General features: G+C 34.7%; 1 protein-coding gene across 1 annotated transcript in view; it reads left to right on the top strand.

Moving 5' to 3' along the window:
• Positions 1-24,755, top strand: part of LOC132733519 (transient receptor potential cation channel subfamily A member 1 homolog) — a 93,276-nt gene that overhangs the window by 27,623 nt on the left and 40,898 nt on the right. The gene's annotated exons all lie outside the window — the stretch shown is intronic.

Below are 24,755 nucleotides of genomic sequence, written 5' to 3'. Positions count from 1 at the left end.
GCCGAAAGTAGTCCGCTTTTTTTGAAGCGGTTACTTCCCTTTATATGTAATACTTAGGCCGAAAACTTTAGGAGAGATCACTGCGTTAATATGGTCACATGACAGGCGGATTAATTTTCAAGCAAAAGAATTATCGAATGGTCGAAAATTTCTAAAATTGTTTAATTCTGTATAAGCGCCATGATTATTTACACAAGTGTTAAACAACAGTTAGCGTCGTTACAAACCCTAAATAGAATAATATGGTTTTCTTCAGGCCGTTAACATTTAAATTCACCGTGGCCGAGGGGTTTGCGCGCTCGCTTAGGAAGCGAGAGGTCTGAAGTTCAAATTGTTTAAGTCAAATAAACATTTTATCGAATATCAGTGTTGCAATTAGTCTTATAGCCAATCTACTACAATTAAAACGCTGGAAAGCATTGGTGGCACTATACAAAAACAAATTGTTTTATAATCTCACAACCTTCAACTTTCTGACATTCTGAGACCCAAACAAATTCAGCGCCTTCTGTGCTTTGATTACTTTCTGTTTTGTTTCGGAAAGTACCTTTACCGGAGTGGGTATTGGAACTTTGCGAAACGGAACGAAACCAGATAGGAAATGCTAATTTGGTCATGTATGTATAATGTTATTCAAGATGCTGACTATAAAGAGTATAATTAGAAGGAAAATCATTTTTCATTACAGAAAGAATCTAATTTAAAATGACGGCGTGGGCGAGGACTGGTAGGATTGCTGACCGCGCGGGTTCAAACCCTGTCAGGTGGCGGCATGGCCGAGTGGTTAACGGGTAGGACTAGTAATCTAATGATCGCTAGTCGCATGGGTTCAATCCCTGACAGGGGCAAGCCGTTGTTTCCTTGAGCAAGAAACTTTACATTCATTGCTTAATACTGGTTACCTCCACAAATGGATTCGAGAGTGTTTCATTAAGCTTATAGCTTATGAATTCCAAGACCAAACCCGACATTTATATAAACACAAACCGATTATTCGATATTCTTAAAAAGGTTCATGTAAATAAAATAATATTCTCTTGTTTCCTTCCGTTTCGCAATACCTGTGTGTGTATTGGTACTTTGCGAAACGGAACGAAGCGACAGAGAAAGGGCTAATCTGGTTATTACGGAAAACCGTTAGGGCCATCGTGGTTATACGTTAAAATACAGAAGGCGACAATGCGAGAGTGCGACAGTGCGATGACGACAATGCGAGAGTGCGACAGTGCAATGACGAGAGTGCGACAATGCGAGAGTGCGATGGCGAGAGTGCGACAATGCGATGGCGAGAGTGCGACAATGCAATGACGAAAGTGCGATAACACGATAGTACGATGACGACAGAGCGATAGTGTTATCGCATTGTCGGTGGTTCTACTCAGGTACCCATTTGTGCCTAAAATAATGCACGGAAGGGCACCTGAGGTCTTCATCCACCAGTAAAACTGGAACGTCGCCATATGACCTATACTGTGTCGGTGCGACGTAAGACCCAATCAATCAATCAACTATGAAACTAGAAAAAATGCTTTAATACTGATCAAACTTGGCACAAATGTTTACTAAGCCATAGCATTTGTATCTTAATTTCCTGTTATCATGACAACTAGGGGACATTTCAAAATCACTATGTTGTGTTAATTTTTCCATCAAAGCTGCAAATTCGCGATGGGTTGGGATAGAGTGAAGGTCTTTCAGCGTTGGTTACACGTTATCTTAAGATCGACCTGATGCCATTTTGAGCCTCTCACAAGTCCAATTTTTTCTTGGAGATGAGTGGGGCGGCAGTCACCCTTCAAACCCCCGTGCAGAAGAGGGTACCCCCTCTCTTGCACCCCGATGTATCTGATAAATAGGGCATGTTTTTCACTATTTGAGGCATTAAAGGGGAGGGTGAAAAGGCGTGAAAACACGTCTATATGAGGTAAAAGGTAAAACATATATAACAAGAGCACCTCTTGGCGGAACATTATATGCCCGAAAGTGCTTTTTTTAGTAAGGATGAAGCATTTGTAAGACATTACATAAATTAAATAAAGTATTTCCTCTTTCAAACAGCAATCCTCAAATAATGTTTGAATATTGTGGGCCAAATGGAACTTAAGTTATACTCTGGAAACTGTTTTAAGTTTTGAGGTAATAGCGACCTTGAACTTTGACCTTGTGACCCCAAAATCAATAGGAGTCTTCTACTGAATATGGACAATCATCCTATGAAGTTTGAACACTATGGGCCAAATAGAAATTAAATTGACAAATCTTCCCATATTCTATACCGTCAGTTTATTCGCCAGCAGTTTAGAACCATCCACCAAAAGGCGATAGTCGAGAGTGCGACAATGCGATGACGAGTGTGCGACAGTGCGATGTCGAGAGTGCGACAATGCGAGAGTGCGACAGTGCGATGGTGAGAGTGCTACAATGCGAGTCTGCGACAGTGCGATGACGAGAGTGTGACAGTGCGATGACGAGAGTGCGACAATACGAGAGTGCGATGGCGAGAGTGCGACAATGCGATGGCGAGAGTGCGACAATGCGATGACGAGAGTGCGACTGTGCGATGACGAGAGTGCGACAGTGCGAGATTGCGACAATGCGATGGCGACAGTGCGATAACACTATCGCTCTGTCGTCAACGTACTCTCGCATTGTCGCACTCTCGTCATCGCACTGTAGCACTCTCTCCATCGCACTGTCGCATTCTCGTCATCGCACTGTCGCATTGTCGTCATCGCACTGTCGCACTCTCGCATTGTCGCCCTCTGTATTTTAACGTATAACCACGATGGCCCTAACGGTATTCCGTAGGTTATACATGCATATATTACCCGTATGTTATTCAAGGGGCAGTGCCAATTTTGACCCTAGGGCTTTATTTGAGCAAACTTTGAAGACACTAACTGGAAGATGTTTCATGCTAAATATCTTTACTCTAGCTATTTGGTTTTTTTCAAAGAAGATTTAAAAATATTTTTGCTTTACACATAAATAAAATCAATGACCTCCGGGACAGGGCCAATTTTGACCCAAGGGCTTTTATTCGAAAAAACTTTGTAGACACTCACTAGAAGATGTTTCATGCTTAGTATCTAAACTCTAGCTTTTTGGTTTTTCAAAGAATTTTTTATTTAAAGTTTTTGCTTTACACATATATGGAAAATCAATGAACCCCGGAGCAGGGCAAATTTTGACCCTATTAGAAGATGTTTCATGCTAAATACCTTAGCTCTAGCTCTTTGGGTTCTTTAAAAGAAGATTTTATAAGTTTTTACTATATGCATATAGGGAAAATCAATGACCCCGGGGCGGGGCCAATTTTGACCCAAGGGCTTTTATTTGAACAAACTTCGTAGACACTCATTAGAACATGTTTCATGCTAAATATCTTAGCTTTAGCTCTTTTGGGTTCTTTAAAAGAAGATTTTATAAGTTTTTACTATATGTATATAGGGAAAATCAATGACCCCCGGGGCGAGGCCAATTTTGACCCCAAGGCTTTTATTTGAACAAACTTGATAGACACTCACTAGAAGATGTTTTATGCCAAATATCAAAGCTCTACCTCTTTGGCTTTTTTAAAAGAAGATATTTTAAGATTTTTCTAGGCAACCAGAGTTCTGCATGGAATTAAATTCTTTGAAAACATTTTAACGGGGACCACCAAAGGAACATTCCTGTGAAGTTTGGATGAAATTGGCTCAGCGGTTTATGAGGAGATGTCATTTAAAGTAAAAGTTTACGACGGACGACGGACGGACGCCGGACGAAAAGCGATCACAAAAGCTCACCCTGTCACTTTGTGACAAGTGAGCTAAAAATATAATTTTAGTGATAGAATTTATGTTTTTGACGAGTTACCGGCTCAGGTGCACAAAGGACTGCAAGGGAGGCACAATGGACCTTAAATAACTTCCAAGGGCATTCTTATAAAATAATGTACTAAGATAATTGACAAAAATACATTATTTTAAAGAGAAATATAATTTTGTTGATAGAATTTATGCTTTCGATGAGTTTCCAGACCGCTAAGGACTGCTAGGGTGGCACTAAGGACCTTGAAATATCTCCTAGGGTCACAAAGGACTGCTAGGGAGGCACGAAGGACATTTAAATACCTCCTAGGGCATTCTTATAATGTATGTTAGAATGTTTAGTGAGAAAAAATGTATAATTTTAAGAATAAATATAATTTTGGTGTAGAATTAATGTTTTCTATGAGTTGCCAGACCGCTAAGGACTGCTCAGGTACACAAAAGACTACTAAGAATGCCCTAAGAGGTATTTTAAGGTCCTTTGTGCCTCCCTAGTAGTCCTTTGTGGCTCCTAAGCAGTCCTTAGCGGTCCTTAGCAGTGTTTAGTAGGACCGGCAATACTCTAACTTTCAGCCAGGACCAGGATCTAGAATATAAAATAATATATAATTAAATAGAAATAGATTAAGTATTCCCTATCAATTTACGACTATTAAACTTAAAACGTTTAACACTCAACTTTGTTATTTAACTTCATAATAATGTTGTTGTTTTTCAAACTAATTAACACTGTATTATACTATCACTGAAATATAATTAGAGTTATATTGACGAATCGTCTTGGGACGTAAATAATGTGGGCCGAACTACTTGATAGATTTCAATTTAATAATTGACTAAATTTTAATTAGGATATAGTGCAGAAAAATGTTTAATAATCTGAAAAATAAATTAAAGAAAGACAAGATTTGTAAAATCATAAATTGCCAAGGACATCAATAACTTCGTGTTTGCAAGGCCTACCGAACCCAAATCATTCAATTAGGTCGCGAAAACCTGTCAAATCAACTCAATCATGTATTTTCATCTCTCATTTATTTAAAGTAGAATTTTAAGAATAAATAATATTATTTTTGAAAATAATCAGTAAACTGAAGTTAAACATCACAGTAATACCTCCGAAATCCAAATCAATTGCCCAATCGTGTTGTTTTTCAAATTTCGAAACAGCGCCACCATTTGCACGAACGATAATCATAAACAACAAACAAAATCATTGACCGCAACAATTACTTCCCCTGACCAGCAATATTTTATAAACGGGGTTTTGACTATATAATATCAATTAATCAATTAATATTATTCATAAAGAACCAAAAAATAAAACAACAAACAACAAAAAATATTAACTAATATATAAAGCGTTAATAGAAAGTGAAAAATTATTTCCGCTAATTTTGAATATCCGAAAAAAGATTGTACATAACGCAAATGTTCCTGACAAAAATCACTAACAGACTAATTCAATAAAGGAATAATAACACAAAAATAGTGGTATAAAAGTTTATATAATGATTAAACTAAATGTAAAACTTCGACCATAAACAACGTTGAATATACATTGGCATTATATCCGTATGGTCGCCCATAGTTGAATATTGGTTGAACAACGTCACGACCACATTTCAACGTTGTTTCAACGTTGAAACAACATTGAGTGCCTGCTGGGTACCTCTATCTCAAATTGTTTGTTAATGACTATAGAGCTTTAATCAGGTTTGTACTGTGGTAAAAGCAGTTTCGATTAAATTGCTATGAAAACACCGATATAAGTCCAGTCAAGCTGTTCTGTTTCATCATTATTGAAACGTTGGTCCGATATCATGAGGATCGCCAATAAAATATGTTTGAGAAAGATAAGAATGTTGGCCAAAGTTTCCTCAAATGTGTTCAAAATTATTTTAATAAGCGGTCTTAGACCAGGCTTGTTCTCATATTTATCATACTCTAACAAATACCGTCCTTTTCAAAATACTCTAGAATATATTTTGCTTGTTTGTTTCTGTTTTACACCAGTGTTATAAACCACTCGATTCTAGCAGAAATGAGTTCAGATATTCGGTAAAGTTGTCCTCCGGTTTGGTGTATTTTGGTTTGGTCATGGTATAGTTCATAATCATTTAGTAGTCTGTATCCCTAGGATATAAATTCAATTTACCTCAGCAGTGACCCAAATGCCTACAATTGCCCTGTTATTGGAATTTTTGAGGTATTTGGCATTTTCATAGCTTTTACTTCACCGATGACAGAGAGTGAACTGTCCGTTTCCGTTATTTTTAGTAGTTAAGATAGGAATATACAGTTTTCTTGGTGGCAGAATCTTGCATTTGAATATGACAAAGCCTTTGAGGGAATCACATTTAAATAACCCTACTTTCGTAGTTTAGTCATACCCCGCGCATATGCGGAAAGAAGGATTATGGTACAGTACGAGTATTCCAAAAATTACGCAATATCTATTTATAGATAAATGAAAACTAGTTAACTAGTTACGTAACTAGTTAACCACTTAACATTCAGCTGGTAAAATGATAAAAGGATGACAGTTGTAGGAACTAACATGCATTTATTTCCCGTTATGATAACCATATAACTAACTAGTTAATCAATTTAGTAGTTAGTTATATGGTTATCTGGTGACAGAAGTATGCCACCATAGTTTTGTTCTCCTTTTATTCTTATTTTATTTTTTTGCGGTTTTTGTGGTGGTTTTGGGGATAAAGTTTAAGTTATTAGCTAATTTGAGTCTATTGACAATTTGTATTTTGACACATCTTCATCTGTATTAGCTTTAAGCTTCAGTATTGAACTTAATTTAACTTTATTTTTGTCTTGAAACAGTAAAAACGTTTTATTATATTTAAAATGTATAGCATCAAATTTGCCTCTTTTCTGCTTTAAAGATAATTCACATATAAGTCCATGTTCCCTATACTGGTTAAAACGTACAAGAATTTATCTAAGCTCGATTTGGGAACAAGTTCTTCCACTTCCTTGAACTAACCATTACTGGTGTAATATGAAGATACATGGTCGTGACCCCATTATGACTCCAACCCATGTTTGAGAGGCAGACACCTTTTAGCTACTTGGCTACTTGACTTCCGTTCCCTTTTCCGTTCCCTACACTTCCGTTAATAGGGAAGAAGCGCTTGTAATATTCCAAAAGTTTTTTGCAACTTTAAATTGAATGATTGAGATAACGTAATTTATATAAAGCATGGTTGGTACTTAGTCATACTAATGGAAACCATGGGCCCTGCTACCATAAATTCATAACAAGTCTAAAACAACCTTCTCTTCATATAGTAAACATGTGTATATATGTGTAGGTCTGAAAATACATCCATACTATTACAATAAATATATGTTCATGTTATGAACAAAAAGCTTTAAACATAATATTTTGATATAAATCGATTGCAGACTCTATAAGAATTAATGCTCTACACAGTGACCAAACGATCACAAAAATGTAAGAAAGATAGATTCTCAGGGCTCAAAAGATTTATGTAAGTGTCGCTATATAAAGATGTTGAAACAAGTAAATTCAATTTCAATCACATGCTTTAAATATTTTGAGAAGTTCTTGATAAATTTAAGAGGCATACTCATTAAATATTTTAATTTTTATATAGAAAACCCCTAATTATCATCTAATCCTGATTATTATTTTAGATTTTTTTATTCAAGCTAGCTAATGTAAACAATAATCGTTTGATTACAAAATGTATATCTAAGTCCAGTTAAGTGTTTCAAGGCTTTCTGTTGTCTGCATTTATGGAGGTCCATCTGCCTGTTAAGCTTTCGATGCCGTGAAAAGGTTGATTTTAAGACACAAAGTGTGATGTATGGCGGCTGATTTGTGCCATTCGTGGTTTCGCCCCGCGACCCCGCCATGCGAAAAGGAGAAAATTAACAATTTAAAATGGCGGGGACGCGTAGCGAAAACACGCTTACAGTCTGAATTACATTGTTGTGCAATGTTTGTAAATGTCATTTATATACAATTTATTGAATAAATAAAGTTTAAACTGAAGTATATGAATACTTTGCTTTAAGTCTCGAACATATATTGTTAATTTTGCTCTAGTCGTGGCAAGTTGAACCTCCGTCTCATAAGTCAAACAATTTTGTCTTTGCTTTGATGACCCACGTCATTTTGACCAGCAGCCAGGTAAATATTTTGCCTCAACTATATTGCTCGAGACTATTCACTTATGTTTTTCCCATCTAAGATGCCGCTCTTTGTCACCATTTATCATTATATGTAAGGGTCTTACACCGACTGCACATACAGACCGGAATATCTAGCTTGAGGGTAACCGTTAAATTATAAAATATTCTAAATTCCAGAGTAATTTTAAATTGAACAAACCTCAACAGAAGCATACTGTCAGGGTCAGGGTCTAAGCTCAGTTTATAGATTTTAATATGCGGACGACTACACAGATCATTTATATCTATATTGTTTATCTGCTTTAAACTTATTGTTATATGAAACATGTACTTAATGACATTTGCGGTCTTCTGCTTCTGATTATGCTAATTATGTTGTAAAATGACATATTAACGGCTTGTTTATACAGCCAATATAGACAGTAAGAGCCTTTAAAAACTCATGCTTAAATTAGAGGATTACAATTTAAGGTTTTGTTGAAAACTTCTCGCAAAGGCTGATTGGCGACGATCAACATGTTCCTAAAATAAATAATAAAAAATCCAGTTGGACACCATTTCAGAATATAAGACAGCCTCTAAGGTAACGGTCATCCCAGCACTTATCAATAAGGCGCTGAAACATTATAATGAAGTTAGTGAGTCTTAATCATAACCTATTTTGTTTCGACCCTGAAAGTCCATTTATCCAACATTTTCTTTAACGGTTTTTGCCTTATATTCTTCATTCAATTCTACATTTAATTTTCCAGACTTAAAGAAGTAACTATGTCATCGAAGCGGGGCAACATGTCAGAGTCTCTTGCTTTAAGATGTCTCCAATCACTGAAAAACGTATGGATCTATATTATTTTCTGATAAGATCGACATAATCTGAGAACAGGGATTTACTTTCTCTAAATAGTATCATCGGTCCAACATCCAGCATCTCCCTAATGCGTGATGTCTCTTCTCTTCATATATGCCAGGTCCATCTGTTCGGGTATTTTAAAAGAAATCGGGCTATCAAGTACAATTATTGGTAACAAGGTCGGTATTGCTTAAATCTATAGGCCATGTAGCTTCAGTGGTTGGAAAGTTAGTATTCAGAATGATTTATCTGATATAATGTTTACTCATATTGTAACGGTCTAGTGGGTCGGGGACTCTTAAGAATGCTGGATACCCTTTACTCTAACTGTATATTGGCACTCAGGCTTTCAAGGTAGTAATACAATCAGGTACAGAACTGATGTGATGTATAGATCTCCAACTCATCTGATAGTAATCAGGCAACACCGTTGTAAACAGTTATAAAATTTATTCAACAAGTTATTATTTCCAATAACAATAATTGTTCAACAATCATGAATAATTTGTATCAGCAAACAGCTCTCATAACTCAAGACAGCTCACAAATCACCTTGCAATAATTAGTACCGCTACGCCTTCAAAAAAATATTTAGTACTGATGAATCAAAAATCTCCGTGTTACGTGTATCAGTTTTACTCCGCGGTGACAATAGTGACCAGATTTACTTCATTAAACAGTGTAGTAAAAATCTCTTAACAGTTTCTTAAATGTTATAATGTAAAAGTTATATAAAAGTCTAATATCGGTTGTAGGAAAAAATCTAAGCTCTGTATTTAACTCAACTAGATATATTTCTAGTATTTTAATAAACTTGACTTGTTTGTTACTTAAATTTAACATTAAGTTTAAGCATTCAGCAGACAAATTAACGTACGTCTACTACCAAGAATTTCTAAATCTGAACTTTTTTTGTGACTAAGAATCTGCTGCTTTTATACTACGCAGTGGTAGAAATGACCAAAAATGGGTAAAAAACCAAGCATTGGTAGAACCGACCCTACCAAGAATGGTAGCTACCCAAAATGGTCGATACCAAAAACTGGTAGAAAATTTCTACCAAAATCGGGTAGAAAGCTCAAAATTTAACTAGACAAAATTGCTAAATTTCCAAAAAAAATCAAGACTCAAGAAGTTTAACATTGAATATTACAATAAATATGGTACTTCACTCTACCAGCAATGTTTAAGGTTTAATACACAGGTTTAAGATGAGTCTTCAATATTTGCAGTGAACTTAATCTCAGAATGCAACGTTAAACATGGCGTATCAAGTGTAAAGTTTACAATATTCTACAACAAAATTAAGTGATTTAAAGTGTTTTAACAACGGAATTAAATATTCAGACTTGTCTTAAATGCTGCAGTAACATCCAGTTTTAGGATGACATTAATGGATTTAACAGACATTACGGAATAAACACGCTATAACATATAAACACAAGGCTAAATACAGAAATATGTGGAAAGTCTCCGTAAACAACATAAACAATGGATAAAATCTGGAAAGATGAATGGCAAGATCCATTTGTTTTATATCCAGACTGGCTGGTCAATAATTATCAGATCGGAATGTTTATTTAATGTATGGTACATTGACAAATACTTCACATGTTCACGGAAATATTGTCAATCTTTAATTAAGTCTACAATGTTGAATGATCAGAAAATAACCAGAAAACTAGCAAAATATACTGGCGGTACACAACAAATGTGCTAGTAATTTATCTTTAACATGTTTCAAGTTATAACACAATTGATTCGTTTACGTTTGTGGTAACCGCACATATGTTAAATTATAATTAACTTTCCATAGAAATGGAAAATCACCTGTCACATAATACCGGGGTATTACCGTATTACACTACCCCCACGGACATATGGCTATAAACTCCTGTTGCCACACAATCTATGATACATCAAAGATACACTCCAAAATGTCTTCAAGTTTGTGTTTGTTTATAACAAAAATTCTATGGTGTCGTGTAACACACTTTGAAATCATATCAAAGTTCATAATTAGTTCACTTAAAAGAGTCTCATCACTTTACAGAGCTGTACAATGGAATTCGCGTACAAATTTGCAGAAAGTATAACACCAGTTTATCGACTTGTCTTAGCACTTTAAATAATTATCAAATATCACTATATTTTAAAACTTACGTGAAGGAATGTCCTATTACATTTTCTTTTTATCTATATTTCAATTGTTGAATTTAAATGTTCATATATTCAGTAGATCCGGTTGAAAAGAACCATACAATTACCTACCCGTTCTGTGTCCTCCTACCATTGACAGACACAGAACGGACCCGTCTAAACATTATGACATTGACAGGCGAAATATCCTCTCATTGCCATATAACGCCCCGGCAATGAAAGGACCAGCGAAACAGGCGTAATATAATATTTGACTTACGTCGTTTAATAGATTAATTCCTCTTCACTTTCTTGACAACACTTTTCATGTTTTCTTTTTTTTCTGTTTTCAGCAGACGAGTTAAGTTTCCTGTTGTCAGGGGACCCAGACCTTGCTGGTAGAGGAAGTTGTCTTTCGTAGTTGCTACGTCTGGCACATGTTCTCTCGAGAGACGCAAATGCACCATGGATGTTCCTCAACTCCTCTAATACCGACCTCAAATTCCTGTTGAGTTCTCTCCCATTAGAGTGGATAGCCTAAAGATATTGTTCAGTTTGTCATCAAATTCCTGTTGACTGCATGGAGTTCTCTCCCATTAGAGTGGATAGCCATTACGATATTGTTCAGTTTGTCATCAGATGGAGGAGTGTTGACTGTCTGAGATGAAGTTGAACAAGATGTGGCGGGCTTTTCCTTCTGTGGGCTCGAGCTCAACCTGCGACCCTCTTGGAAATGAAGATCAGACATATAGGACTCATCTAACAAGTCACTTAGAACATAGACAGTCTCATCCTGGAGAGGTGTACTCTTCGCTGATGACACAGTTAGACGGTGGTCAGGTGTTGAGTCTTGCTGGAATGTTACAGGTTCAATGGGCTCTGTGCATTCCTTACAGCATTTACAGGTGTTGATATCACTGCTGTAGGTGTTAACAAATTCTGAACTAGAAGGAATCCCCTATTTCAGTTTTGGTTTGGCATATGTAACTGTCCAGGTGGAGTGGGCATATCAGATGTTGCCAACTGGGAACAGGGAGCACCCGTTCCTACGGGTCCTGCGGATCGAAAATGGATGAATAAATGTCCCCAAAATCCAGGTCTGGCAGATCCGTCCCCAGTAAAACAGGCAGTATCATTGCCTCTGAATTTACGGGATTCTCTTCCTTGTTTTAGACGGAAACCAAATTTGTTACTCCAGATCTTAGAACTTCATCTTTATGCCTCTGGTAACTATTATTTCCTATTTTTCAATCGTTTATTAGTTTTCTTTGATTTCCTTTCCAGTTACAAATTATTTATCATTTTAGTGATTTACCTGTCCGTGCTCTGTTTTGTGCCCTGTTCTGTTCTTGTTTGGGGTCCGCCTGGGCTCCTTGCCACTGGTTCTTGTTGCTGGGTCGAAAGGGGGTTGCGTTCATTTGGCACCGCCTTTCCTTGTTGATCTTGTTTATAATATTTTACTAGGGTCCTTTTGTCCGCACAGCGAAAGTTACATAAGCTACACGAGAAGGGTACCCGGTCCATAGGAATATGGTTCTTCAGTACATGCCCAATTAGCCGACCTTTTCGATCTTCTATACCACACACCTTGCACCGATATCGCCGATGTTTCATCTCTGGCTTTCTTCCAAAAGAGCTACCAACATAACAACATGTAATATGTATTGAGTTAAATTAATCTGGCATCATTGTCACTGTGTCGCACGAACTTCTTCGAATATCGAATACCACGAATAGAAGAATACATCGGAATGCTTTGATATGTCACACAACATGTTTCCTTTTGCGCCAAGTCTGTGATAATTACGTACTATGTATAACCAGATTTTTTTTTAATTATGAGCATTTATTTTTATTGTTTATACCTATCGTTAAAAATAAATCTACATAGTATGCTGGCATACAAGTTTATTCAGCACATGTTTTCCACAATATGCCTTAATGACAAATGCTTAACTTACTGGATCTCTTCGCACTGCCTTCATTACATAAAGTTTTGATTATTAATGATATTAATACTCGCGTATCGTATAAGTGTTATTTCACTTTCAAAAATCGTCTCATTTCAGCCATGCTGCTCGCTTGCATATGCATAGTTAAAATAGTCTATTATACACAGAACATTTACATGTTTTCAAAATTAATACACTTTTGTTCATTTTACATAGTTTAACAATGTATCAAACAAAATTAACTACTATAACAGATTGCTGTCATTTCAGTAAGGACTTCTGTCATTTCTTCTGCCTCTTTGGACGTTTTGAAACATTTACAGTCCATTTCGGAGGTGTCTTTCCCTCACGTGGGTTTAGATTGTTGTGATGAACAACCTTTGAATAGTCATCTCTGTCCATCTGTATCTCGAAATTCAAGGAAGATATCTTCTGCTTGATAACGAAAGGCCCTTCATATCTCTTTTCAAGCTTTGAGCATACCCCGACTTTTTTATTCTCATGGAGTAACCAAACTAAATCATCTTTGGAATAATTATTAAAAACTACCCGCGTATCGTATTCCTCATTACTGCGCTTTGCACTAGACTGCAAATACTTTCGGGCTAAAGCGTGTGATTGTAACATGCGATTCCTGAGACGTTTAACATGGTCACATAGCGAAGATACATCTGTGTCTTTGGTTTTTTGTTTGTGATCGTAAAATTTATCTGCTTGAAGGCGTATTTCTCTACCTAAACTGAGAAATTTTAGACTAAAATGCGTCGACTCGTTTGGTGTTTTTATATGCACCAGCCAGACAACCAAGAAACAAGTCCCAATCATTTTGTTCTTCAGTCAGATAAGCCTTAATCATTTTAAGAAGGGTTCTATTGTATCGCTCAGTTTGACCATTGCAGCGGGCGTTTCGAGGGCTGGTACGAGTCTTTCTAATTGACAACAAGTGGCACAGCTCTTTAAAAATTCTGCTCTCAAACGTTGCACCTTGGTCGCTATGGATCCTCAAAGGGGCTCCCCATCTTGAGATAAAATCATTTGCGATTCGTGCTGCACAGTCCTCTCCTTTTTTGGTTTGGAACTACCTCAACTTCAACATACTTGGTGAATGCATCAGTAATGACTAGTATGTACATATTGCCTCTAGGAGTTAGCGGCAAAGGTCCCATATAGTCTTATGCAAGTGTGTCCCAAGGAGCACCACTTTTGATGTGACCCATAAGAGCTTTAGGGGTTTGAGCCGGGGGCTTGTGGGAGGCATACGTATTGCACTTTGCTATATACCACCGAACGTCTTGCTTAAGTTTGTAACAACAATATCTCTGAGATATCTTTTGCTTATTTTTTCGAATTCCAAGGTGCCCCGAAAGAATGCTACTATGCATCTGGACGAGGATGTCTTCCTTAAGCTCTTTTGGAAGTATAATCTGATTAAATAATTCTGCATTATTCCGTTTTCTAAATGTCTTGAATAACATGCCATCTATTAAAATGAGATCATCCCAAAGCACCAAGTATTATCGACAGGCAGGACTTTCAGACTCCATATACTCTAGACTTGGCCTGTTATTGTCAATTTTTGCGGACAGGATAGGTCTTATGTCGGTATCCAGTAGCTGTTTAGTGGCGATGTCCTTCGGGTTTCAGATTGCAGCTCTATTCCCGCCCTTTTCAAATTAGCCACATCCCATTGGACTTCAAGGGTGATGGTCAAACTTTGATTTACAGTATCAGGTGATGTGGCAGTTTTGTTCTACATACGTGCAATCGTCTCGAAAATATTCGACACATGCGTATTACTATTTTCTTCACTTCCGCTCTGGCTTGCTGCCAAACGGGCCTTTTTAAAAAAAAACAAGAAGTCTTTTCCTTTTGTTACTTATTTGAATTTACAATATCTTAATAACGCAGTTGTTGCCATGAAATCTGGCAAGTGCCTTTTTACTATGAAATCCAGTCAGTATTATTATTTAAGGCATATACTTAGTTCTTTTGGCATGGAATCTGCCTGATCGTTTTGTTTGTAACACTATAAGTAAATGTATATTTGTATATTTATCAGCAATGTGAAATCCATTACTGTATAGATCTTGTAATATTACTTATTACTTGAGTGTCCCAGAATCTGCTTTATCAGTATATCAATAAGTGAAGTTTTAAAAAGTTGCCCCGTACTTCACTTCAGTGTTGTTATATTTTCTGGTCCTTCAGGATCATTGATGCCAACACTATAAAGTGTTGAGAATTGAGTACCGCTCAAGCCGGTGCTAGGGGGCGTGAGGGATGTTGCACTTATTCATTATCCCTCATGTACAGACTCAATCAAACCGAGTCTGCAATTCTTGTGTTATTTTGTTGTGATTAATGCTTCTGAGGGATCACTTTGTTTCCAGAATTTTATACACATGACTTTATGTCAGTATAAATATTACATGTAATTCGGTCGTTTCCTCGTTCTTGTTTATTTAAATTTCTGCCCGCTCAGGGTTTTCTAAAATTGAAGGCATCGAATCTGCCTAGGCATCGAATCTGCCTTCATAGTCAACAATATGACATTGAATTTTCTTACGATTTCTTTTATCATTGATATAATCTTGGAACTTATTTAATTTAATCGCATCTATTTATTTTTTTTTTCTTATAATAATATATAACCTCATCAACATTATCTATCTCAAGTAATTCCAAAATTAAACTCAAATTTATAAACAAATTATCACGTATACATAAAATAACTTATGTACGACCTGACTGGTGAAGTTGAAGCTCGGTTATGACCAAGCTTGGTGGTTGATGATGTGTCGGTAATCTGTGGGGCCCATAAGGAAGATTATGTGTTGTATGAAATGTATGGTACATTACCAAATACTTCACATGTTCACGGAAATCTTGTAAAACTATGATTAAGTCTACGATGTTGAATTATCAGAAAATAACCAGAAAACCAGCAAAATATACTGGTGGTACACAACAAATGTTGTAATTTATCTTTAACATGTTTAAAGTTATAACACAATTGATTCGTTTACGTTTGCGGTAACCACACATATATTAAAATAAATAATTAACTTTCCATAGAACTGGAAAAATCACCTCAGTGTCACATATTCCAATATATCATCTTAAAAGCTGTTCTGTTTTGGTTTTTGATTGATCTACATCTGATGCAAGATTGTCCTGTTTTCTAACATATGTAAATTGATATGTTGGACCTAGGGCTATAGACTTGGCGGTCATACATATATGATAGCATAGTCATTAATGTTTAAATGTATAAATATTAATATGGAAGTAAATAACCATTATGCTTTTGAATTCAAAACATCATTCAGGATTCTAAGTTTGTCATGTTTAGAACATTTTAAATCTGAATAGAATGAAACTAAAATTGAAGTATTGAATGAATGATTATTGTTCTTGCCTGGTTTACTTACTATGACCTAGGCAAAAAAAACTACAGGAACCATTTTTAATTTCTCACCAAAGGGATGGAAACTAATTTACCAGTAAATCTATGTGTTTCAATTCTGTAGTTCAATTGACGGCATGAGTTGCAATATAGTCCAAAATTGACCAAACTTACGATTTTAGAAGCTCTACCCAACCTAGTCTTTAGAAAATTAAATCTTCTTCATCACAATTAATAACTTTGTTAGATTTTTCATTCTACTAGTAATAAAGATTGGCTTCGCAATCAATAATCAATACATTTTTAACAATATCTGTCAAGTTTGTGCAACCATATACATTACCAAATGTATGCATGTTTAAACATTGTAATAACTTTAGATTTGTTTGCATGAGATACTGTACACGCAATACTAAGGGCAATATTTATTTATTTCCGGTATATTTCATATAGATTAATAGTTACTGTAGACAATATAACCAACCTTCTTATGTATGGTAATTCATTTACGTCTGATGTAAAATTATACAAAACAATTTGAAACTCGAAATCGTGATAAAACTTTCGATAACATTTAATGTCGACGACTTTATCAATGTAACCATTTATTTACATGACCATTCAGTTGCAAAAGTACTATTTAATTCGATCCTGTTAGACAATTTTTTACCTTATCAAAGCGTAAAGAAGAACGTGCACCTCGCCCAAGGTTTAAAGTCAAGCAACCATTATCTATAGACATACACTCTTACTTGCCAAGCTAAACGTGTAGGCTTATAAGTATTAGTTTGGAATATTAAATCAAATATGGTAAAAACAATACTATTACCTAAGTATAGATTAATAAGTGATGTTATAGTTGTAAATAAAAATAAAAAATAAAACATTAATTCTACTAGTGTGCCTCGAACCCGTACCAAGCGCCTAATAGTTGATTCGTTTTTGGCCACTTTATTTTTAAATACACCGCCGCGGTTAAGCTTATATAAGAAGTTGTTGAAGGTTAACTCTAAAACGATTCTTTATCGAATTTTGAATTTTGTCCAATTTAAGGATTAGTCCATTTAATGGTCGGCATTAACATGTTTTGTTTAAGTCTAACTGTAAATCTTTGTGTCATATTATTGTGAATAGCTCGTGTCTTAGACTTCACAGGAATATTTATTTTTGTAAATGGCCAAAGGTATTTCCTGATTTGCCAATAAAAGTCAAACTTAAAATTGGACTATTAATAATTGCACCATCAACATAGGGTTTTTTTTTTCTTGAAAAAGATTTAAAATCTTAGCATTGTGTTTCATAATAATTCGAAACGCAACAAAAGATAACGCTGCAATTCAACACAACAGATCAGAGATAAAATATATCATAGAGTTGCACTAAACGAACAAAGAATAATTGTTCATAACAGGTTGGAACCAAAACAGATTTTTGTTTGTTTTAGATAGATTGTCGTCAAGAAAAATATCAATGGATAGAAAGGTTTTGGCTTGAAATAAGAATCACATAAAAAAAATTAAGTTTGATAATTACACGTTATTGTTAAATTTTACGAGACACATCTGACAAAAATAAATCTGGCATTATTCTAGTTCTAGTATTTTGCAGGGGCCTCTGATAATTACAGCGAATGCCCTTTTCGTAAAGAAATTGGCTTGTCTGAAATGTATTAAAATCTTTTTTATGGCGATTACACACAATTAATGTATACATAACGAACATAACGAAAAATTGCTAACTCAAATGAATGAATAAATGAATGAATGAAAGACTGAATGACTGAATGAATGAATGAATGAATTGATTAATTAATAGATGAATTAATGAATGAATTAATTAATTAATTAAATTTATTAATAGATAAGAGTATTAAAAAGCTATCAAGAATTGTATCAAAATGCGTAGTTTCAGAGAATGTAATTCTCCGCGTTACATCCAAGGGGGTCATACCATACGCGCGCATCCTCAAAATTCTGATACCGCGAAAACTTTTCAACCGGTATTTTGAACAAAAACGAGTCATGTAAAGCAATCAGAATAGATTTGAATCTTATTTCTTTTTGCAAAGAAGATGTCCTTACTTCTAGTTTTAATATTCCAAAATGCTTTACACAAGTCTTCCCTTTCTTGTCAGTATTTTTGCGTTGAATGCGATTTTGATTCTGAATACTGCGTTTCACGCGGCGTTAAAATGTTACTGAATTAAAGAAATTGTCGATTTAAACTAAACGTTTCACACAACTGGAAGTTAGTTTATTGTAGAACCTGCTTCATAAATATATTTTTCAATATTTGTTATTTTCCTTTGTACGAAAATGCCTTAAAAACGTGATGGGTATTCTAATACTGACGTTTTAATGTCTTATCTTAAGGTAGAAAACAAACTGTTTGTGTTGATAATATTTTATCAGATTATATGCCTATTTGCCTAACATGCATTAAAATATCTTGCAAGTTTCCAACGTTTTTTCAAGTTTTTGTTTTTATATTATATATTCTAGTAAGTATATATCTAAGGACCCCAATGGAAATAAGCCTTCGGGCTTTCATGGGCAACCAGGTTATTGAAAATTTTTTAATCTTCCACTTATTCGTTTATTTTAACTTTTAATTGTATTTTTGGGAAATAAAGTAATTTGGTTTGTCTAAAAAGAAATTTTTGTTTTTTGTTCTTTTTATTATTTTTTATTATTTATAACCCCCCTTGATATTTATGTTTGAAAATTCCCGAAATATTTTATTCATTGTGTCCCCCTTTTATAGGTAACGATTTTAAAGGTATCTGAACTTAACAGTAAATCCCAAAAAGGGTAAAATTGTGTGTTGCAGATAAAAAACCGGGAGACGTGTATTGTTTTTTCTCGAGATTACATATCGTAAAGGGGTTTTTAAGCGAGTATATTTGATTTTGGTTTTTAAAAATTCCCGCTAAGATGTTTTTTCTTTAAATTTTTTTAGGAAACCTTTAAAAAAGCTAAAAGTTTGTTTTTTTTAAATGTATATTGTATAAATCAGTGCACTGACTATGAAGAAAATTACGACTATTTAAACACAAGAGTATTTTTTTTCTCCCGACTGTGTCAACACTTCAATCAGTTAAAATAATAGTCACCTCTTCGAGCAAACATAGGGTTTTTTTTCGTCCTTTATGGTCCAAATTTCTGCCAAAGAAAAGTTTAGTATTTGATCTTTTTAACTGTGTAATTATTATTTACATAACTAAAATATTTCCGGAATAACGAGTTAAAAACGCAACTTTTACTACCAGCCAAATCGCGACTGCACACGAAAGAAATTTTATATACATGTAGAAACAAGTTATTATTGTTTCGTCAATTTTGGCCGAAATTTGTGAAATAATGTGTATAAAAAGCTTATAAACTGTAGTTTTAAATTTTTTATTTTTCAATTTCTTTTGCGTATTTAAAATAAATGCGGATAAAATATCGTGACGAATTAATTCGCCCTGCGGGTATATTTACATGGCCAAATCATCTTGCATATTTCGAACGTTCAATTTTTTGAACATTGTTTTAAAGAATGAATTATTTTTGAAATTGAATGAAAGTATGATTATATAATTTACAAACTGCCCAGAAAAGACCTCTTATACAAAAATGTTGTTTTCTGAAAAATGCCTAAACGTTATTACAGAGAAAAGACATATTTGGAAAACGGTGTATAAAAAAAAGAAATTAAAAATGAAACACATAAGTTTTGCCTTTTATTTTTAAAAATTGATTTAAAAAAAACTTCAATGCATCGCACTGATTATAAAATGACTGTTTATAGTGTTTCATTTTAGTGTCCTATATTCCGAAATTTATTTGACACTTCTGGGACTCTCCTGGCACAAGCAGAAAAATCTTTGAACTTTTGGGCTGTATCAGCCTTCAGTGGAATTGCCGTGCTGATGTAGATCCAAACCTCTTGTGAAACACACATTTGTTTTACGATTGAAGTAGATGAAATGACATTTAGTATTAATACTTTATTTTTTTAAACAGAATAACCGGTACGTAGGTTAATATACATACCTGGATAAACTAACAAAAAAGAAGTTGATAAATTAAAAAAATGAGGGAAATTCATCCATTTTCCAAAAGACATAGATAAAAATTACTCGGCTGAGAATTGTAAATATATCATAAACCGCATTTACACTGATGTAGTAAATAACTTTTCAGCTTTCATTTATATTTTAAAAGGTTTTAAATTACCTCTGATGCGTCAGCTAATAGGTCGTGAATTTAAATTTGCACTACAAAAATTTACATTTTCCTTCAAATTCACGCCCCCCCCAAAAAACAATAGAACAGATGATAAGGGAGTGTTAAAAGTATTTCACGACATATCTCAATTTATTTTAAAAACGATTTGTGAATTTTAAATCATTTTTTCTACGGGGGTTTTTAAGATGTTTTTAAGTTTTCACTCTTTTCAAAAAAATTTCCGCCATTTCGAAAATTCATTTCCATGTGGAATTTTTCCCCAACCCGATGTACGCCATTAAAAAGGTAATTAGAAAAAATTTACTCTTACAAAAAAAAAGACAAAACCTGTCTTTTTTTTGGTATTTTGTGCAGGCCAAAAATTAGTTGAAAAACTTTTTTTTATGAATAAAATTGTTCCTTCGCCTGATTAATTTTTTTTTGTAGAGTGCGATGCGAAAAATGGCACGACCAAATCCGGTTAAATTAGTTGCGGTCCGTTAAATAGTACCCGTTTTTTAAAATGCATAAAATTTTTTGAATGTTTTTGGTGTTTTCATCTGAATAAATATTTTTACGCCTGAAACCTAATTAAGGTCGTGAATGCGCTATTTATTGGCAATATTTCTCTTTCTATTCACATTTTCCACAATGGCATTCAAACTTTCGTTCAGAATAATGACGATTAGTATATGTCAAAATATAAACTAAGAAAAGGAAAATACAACACATGCCCAGTGGCGTACCTACCGATACGCCAAATACGCACGGGCGTATGGAAAAAAAAATAAGAAAATTTCAAATCAGGCTTAGATCGATCAATGTATTCGTAGCTGCTAATCGATACTTTAGGTATGCTGATAATGTTTCCTTATAAGAATATGTGTTACCTATTTTGATAATCTGTATACACATTTTTAGTGACAATTGATCTATCGTTGTTTCAGTCTGAAATCCGTGTAATCAAAGTTTTTATAGAGGTATGGTTTTAATCATCTTAAGATTTTAATTTTATAACATCCTGCTGAATGCGGATTCTATTAAGGACTCCGAAAACAAAAATGCTCGGCCTTTCTACAGGGCCACGGAATGACGCACACAATGTTAAAAAATATTATATGAATATTTTCTTTGGAAATTTCTCTTTTTACAGATTGAGTTATTAAAGTAATCAATGCTATAGTGCAAATTAATCTCATAAAAAAACAAATTATAATAATAAAAACTCAAATTTATTTTAGTCATCTTTCCTGCAGAATCAAAATCAATGAAAACTGAAGATTTATTTCAATTGTTTTACATTTATTTATATGCAAAATTAAGTCTTGTCTGCAACTTGACATTTGTAGCACAATGGAAGGGAGTTGACCATTTGTAATTCCTTTTTATATTTTACCTTGTAGTTATAAGTCATATTATTTCTATGTTAGTGACCTTCTTATATTCATTCAAAATCATTGCCCATATCTATCGTCCCAAACCATAGTCAACTTATGTTTATTTGACCTATAAATATATCAATAAATAAAGTTATTTTTACTGTCTTATTCTTTTGACTATAGAAATAAATTGCAGCATACTGCAAACAATATATATTCTTCAATATACGTAGTCTCATCTATACATATAAAACATAGATAAATATACAATGAGAACAATGTATACCTAAATGAGATAACAAGTCACGTCATGTCCAGATTCTTTTATTTTCACCGATTTCAGATGGCGAGTCTTATTGAATACCAACATGCTTTTATGTGCGTTAGGCATTTTACAATGTACTGAGCTAACTTAAACATTTCGGATGAAAATTGAAACAAAAGAGTTGAGAAAAACACTGTTAAGATAGAAATAATTTTCTTTAACAATGACATAATGCGCATTTGGAAATATTTTTAAAGGACTTAAATGATCACCCAATACTACAATTTAGCTGTGAACACGATAACTTATTGTTACCCTAAAACTTTTAAGCTACTGTGTTTGTATTATCCTCATACAGATCATTTTAAATAATATTTTCCTTGATTATATCTCATGTTAGGGTATGGTGAAACAAAAGAAAAATAACAAGGAAAAATACTTCTTATACCCATCTTCATAACAATAGAGACACCTGGCTATGCTTAGTTTTTTTTCTGATACACGGAAGTAAATAACTTCTGAATCATTTAAGCCAGTGTACAAGCTAGACAGTGCAAATTCTCTTACCTTCAATATTTGTACTTTTCATAACTATAGATAAAGAGAATTGTTTAAGTAGTACAATCCCTGGTAATAGCACAGAGCTATCTTGAGAGTCTACGCAGTATCATAATGTCTATTTCCTGCAAAAAGTTAAGACATTTTTCGTACAAAAAAAAACCAACAAAGATTGAAAATATATTTGTGAAAGAATTCTATTATAAATTAACTTCCAGTTGTGTAAAACTTTCAGTTTAATCGACAATTTCTCAATTTCTGTAACATTTCAACCCCGGGTGTACGCACTATCCAGAATCAAAATCGCATTCAACGCGATTACTGACAAGAAAGGGAAGACTTGTGTCAAGGCATTTTGAATATTGAAACTAGAAGTAAGGACATCTTCTTTGCAAAAGAAATTAAATTCAAATCTATTCTGATTGCTTTACATGACTCGTTTTTCTTCAAAATACCGGTTGACACAGTGTTCGCGGTATCAGAATTTTGAGGATGCACGGGCATGGTATGACCCCCTTGACATCGTATAGACGGAAAGCTTGTCTCAACAGGTGCGATATCAAAACGGGTTATTACTAGTTTAGTCACGTGACACGGTTAGCTTTTAAAAAAGGTTGTAGCGACTCGCTTTGTTATTTGTGAATAATGATGGAATAAACAAAAAGGAAGAGTCGATTCCTAATACTGGGTCAATTGGTATCAATGCGGTCACATAGGAACTAAATATTTCAAGATGTAACCACATAGAAAGAATGACGTCCCTATATATATCGAGAAATGATTGCAAAACTGTTGTAAATCCTTCTTTATTTCATATAAGATACTGAAGTTTTGCGGTCAACCCTCGACATGAACTTTCACTATATGGCCCGTTGAGATTTTTGATATACCAGGTCCCGTTGACCTCAACGTTTTGACCTGAAAATGCGTTTGGTAGGTAGACCTCATCAAGGTGTCTCCACATTAAATGTTAATTAGTATTAGAATGAGTAACAATAAAAACAAGGCCTATTTAAGTCTATATAAATCAAGTTCACCCTTGGGTTGGACGAATTTTGACTCATTGGTCAAGATAAACATTTGTTTTGTATAAGTTCAGAAGGCAATGCTACATGTCCAATATTTAAGCTCTAGGTATTGAAGTTTCATACAATAAAAATTAAAGATATTTTTCCTATGCAGGTTATTATAATTAGGTTCAAAAGGTTGTTTTAGCCGAGGGATGGCAATGGGGATAAGCTCCAATTGTTTATAAAGTGCTCCTCAAAGCATGCGCCTCTTATAGGCTCTGACAACCAAATCCAACTTCTTGCCTGCTCGCGTGGTTTGTAACAAGCCCAGCGGAACCGCTACTATTGATAGGTCGAGATTTCTGACGCCTGAAAACCAGTGCTTTGGGTAGATGGGGCTCTTCAGTCAGGGAGGATAGTTCATCTAAGAGAAGGAAACTCTGAGTGCAAACCACCGCTGCCTTGCAGCCACACCTAATTATAGGAAAGGCTAGGTGAAGAAAAACACCGATTTGAAATCAAATGGGCAGAGTGCTCAATATCCAGAGATGGAAAGCAGTCTAGGAAGGAAACTCCAAAATCAAACCACCTTTCCTTGAGGTAAAAAGAGATTTGCCTCGGGCCAACAATCCTACCTAGAAAACAACATTTTACAGAATCTATGGACATAAGACAAGAAAGACTGGTAGAAGCGTGAACCGCCAACGATGGCAGCAGGACGACGAGGGGTGAAAGACAAAAGGATGCCCAACGTCCGATAAGTTCCCTTGTGACACCAAAGAGAACATTCACCAGTGGATATTGGAATGTGCCAATAATGTACAGAGGAGGAGCATCAGAACAATTAGCAAGTAAGATATCAGCTAGAATATATACTAGAATCAGCGAGTGCCGATAAAAGAGAGCTAGGAAAACGAGACGGACATCAATGTCGGAAACAATGAAGTTGAGGACATTGACAACTTCACGTACATTGTCGACAATGTCACCAAGG

Source organism: Ruditapes philippinarum, unplaced genomic scaffold (genome assembly GCF_026571515.1).
Source record: "Ruditapes philippinarum isolate M1 unplaced genomic scaffold, ASM2657151v2 ctg5878_1_1_1_1, whole genome shotgun sequence".
Taxonomy (NCBI): Eukaryota; Metazoa; Mollusca; class Bivalvia; order Venerida; family Veneridae; genus Ruditapes; species Ruditapes philippinarum.
This window is presented reverse-complemented; position numbering and strand designations above follow the sequence as displayed.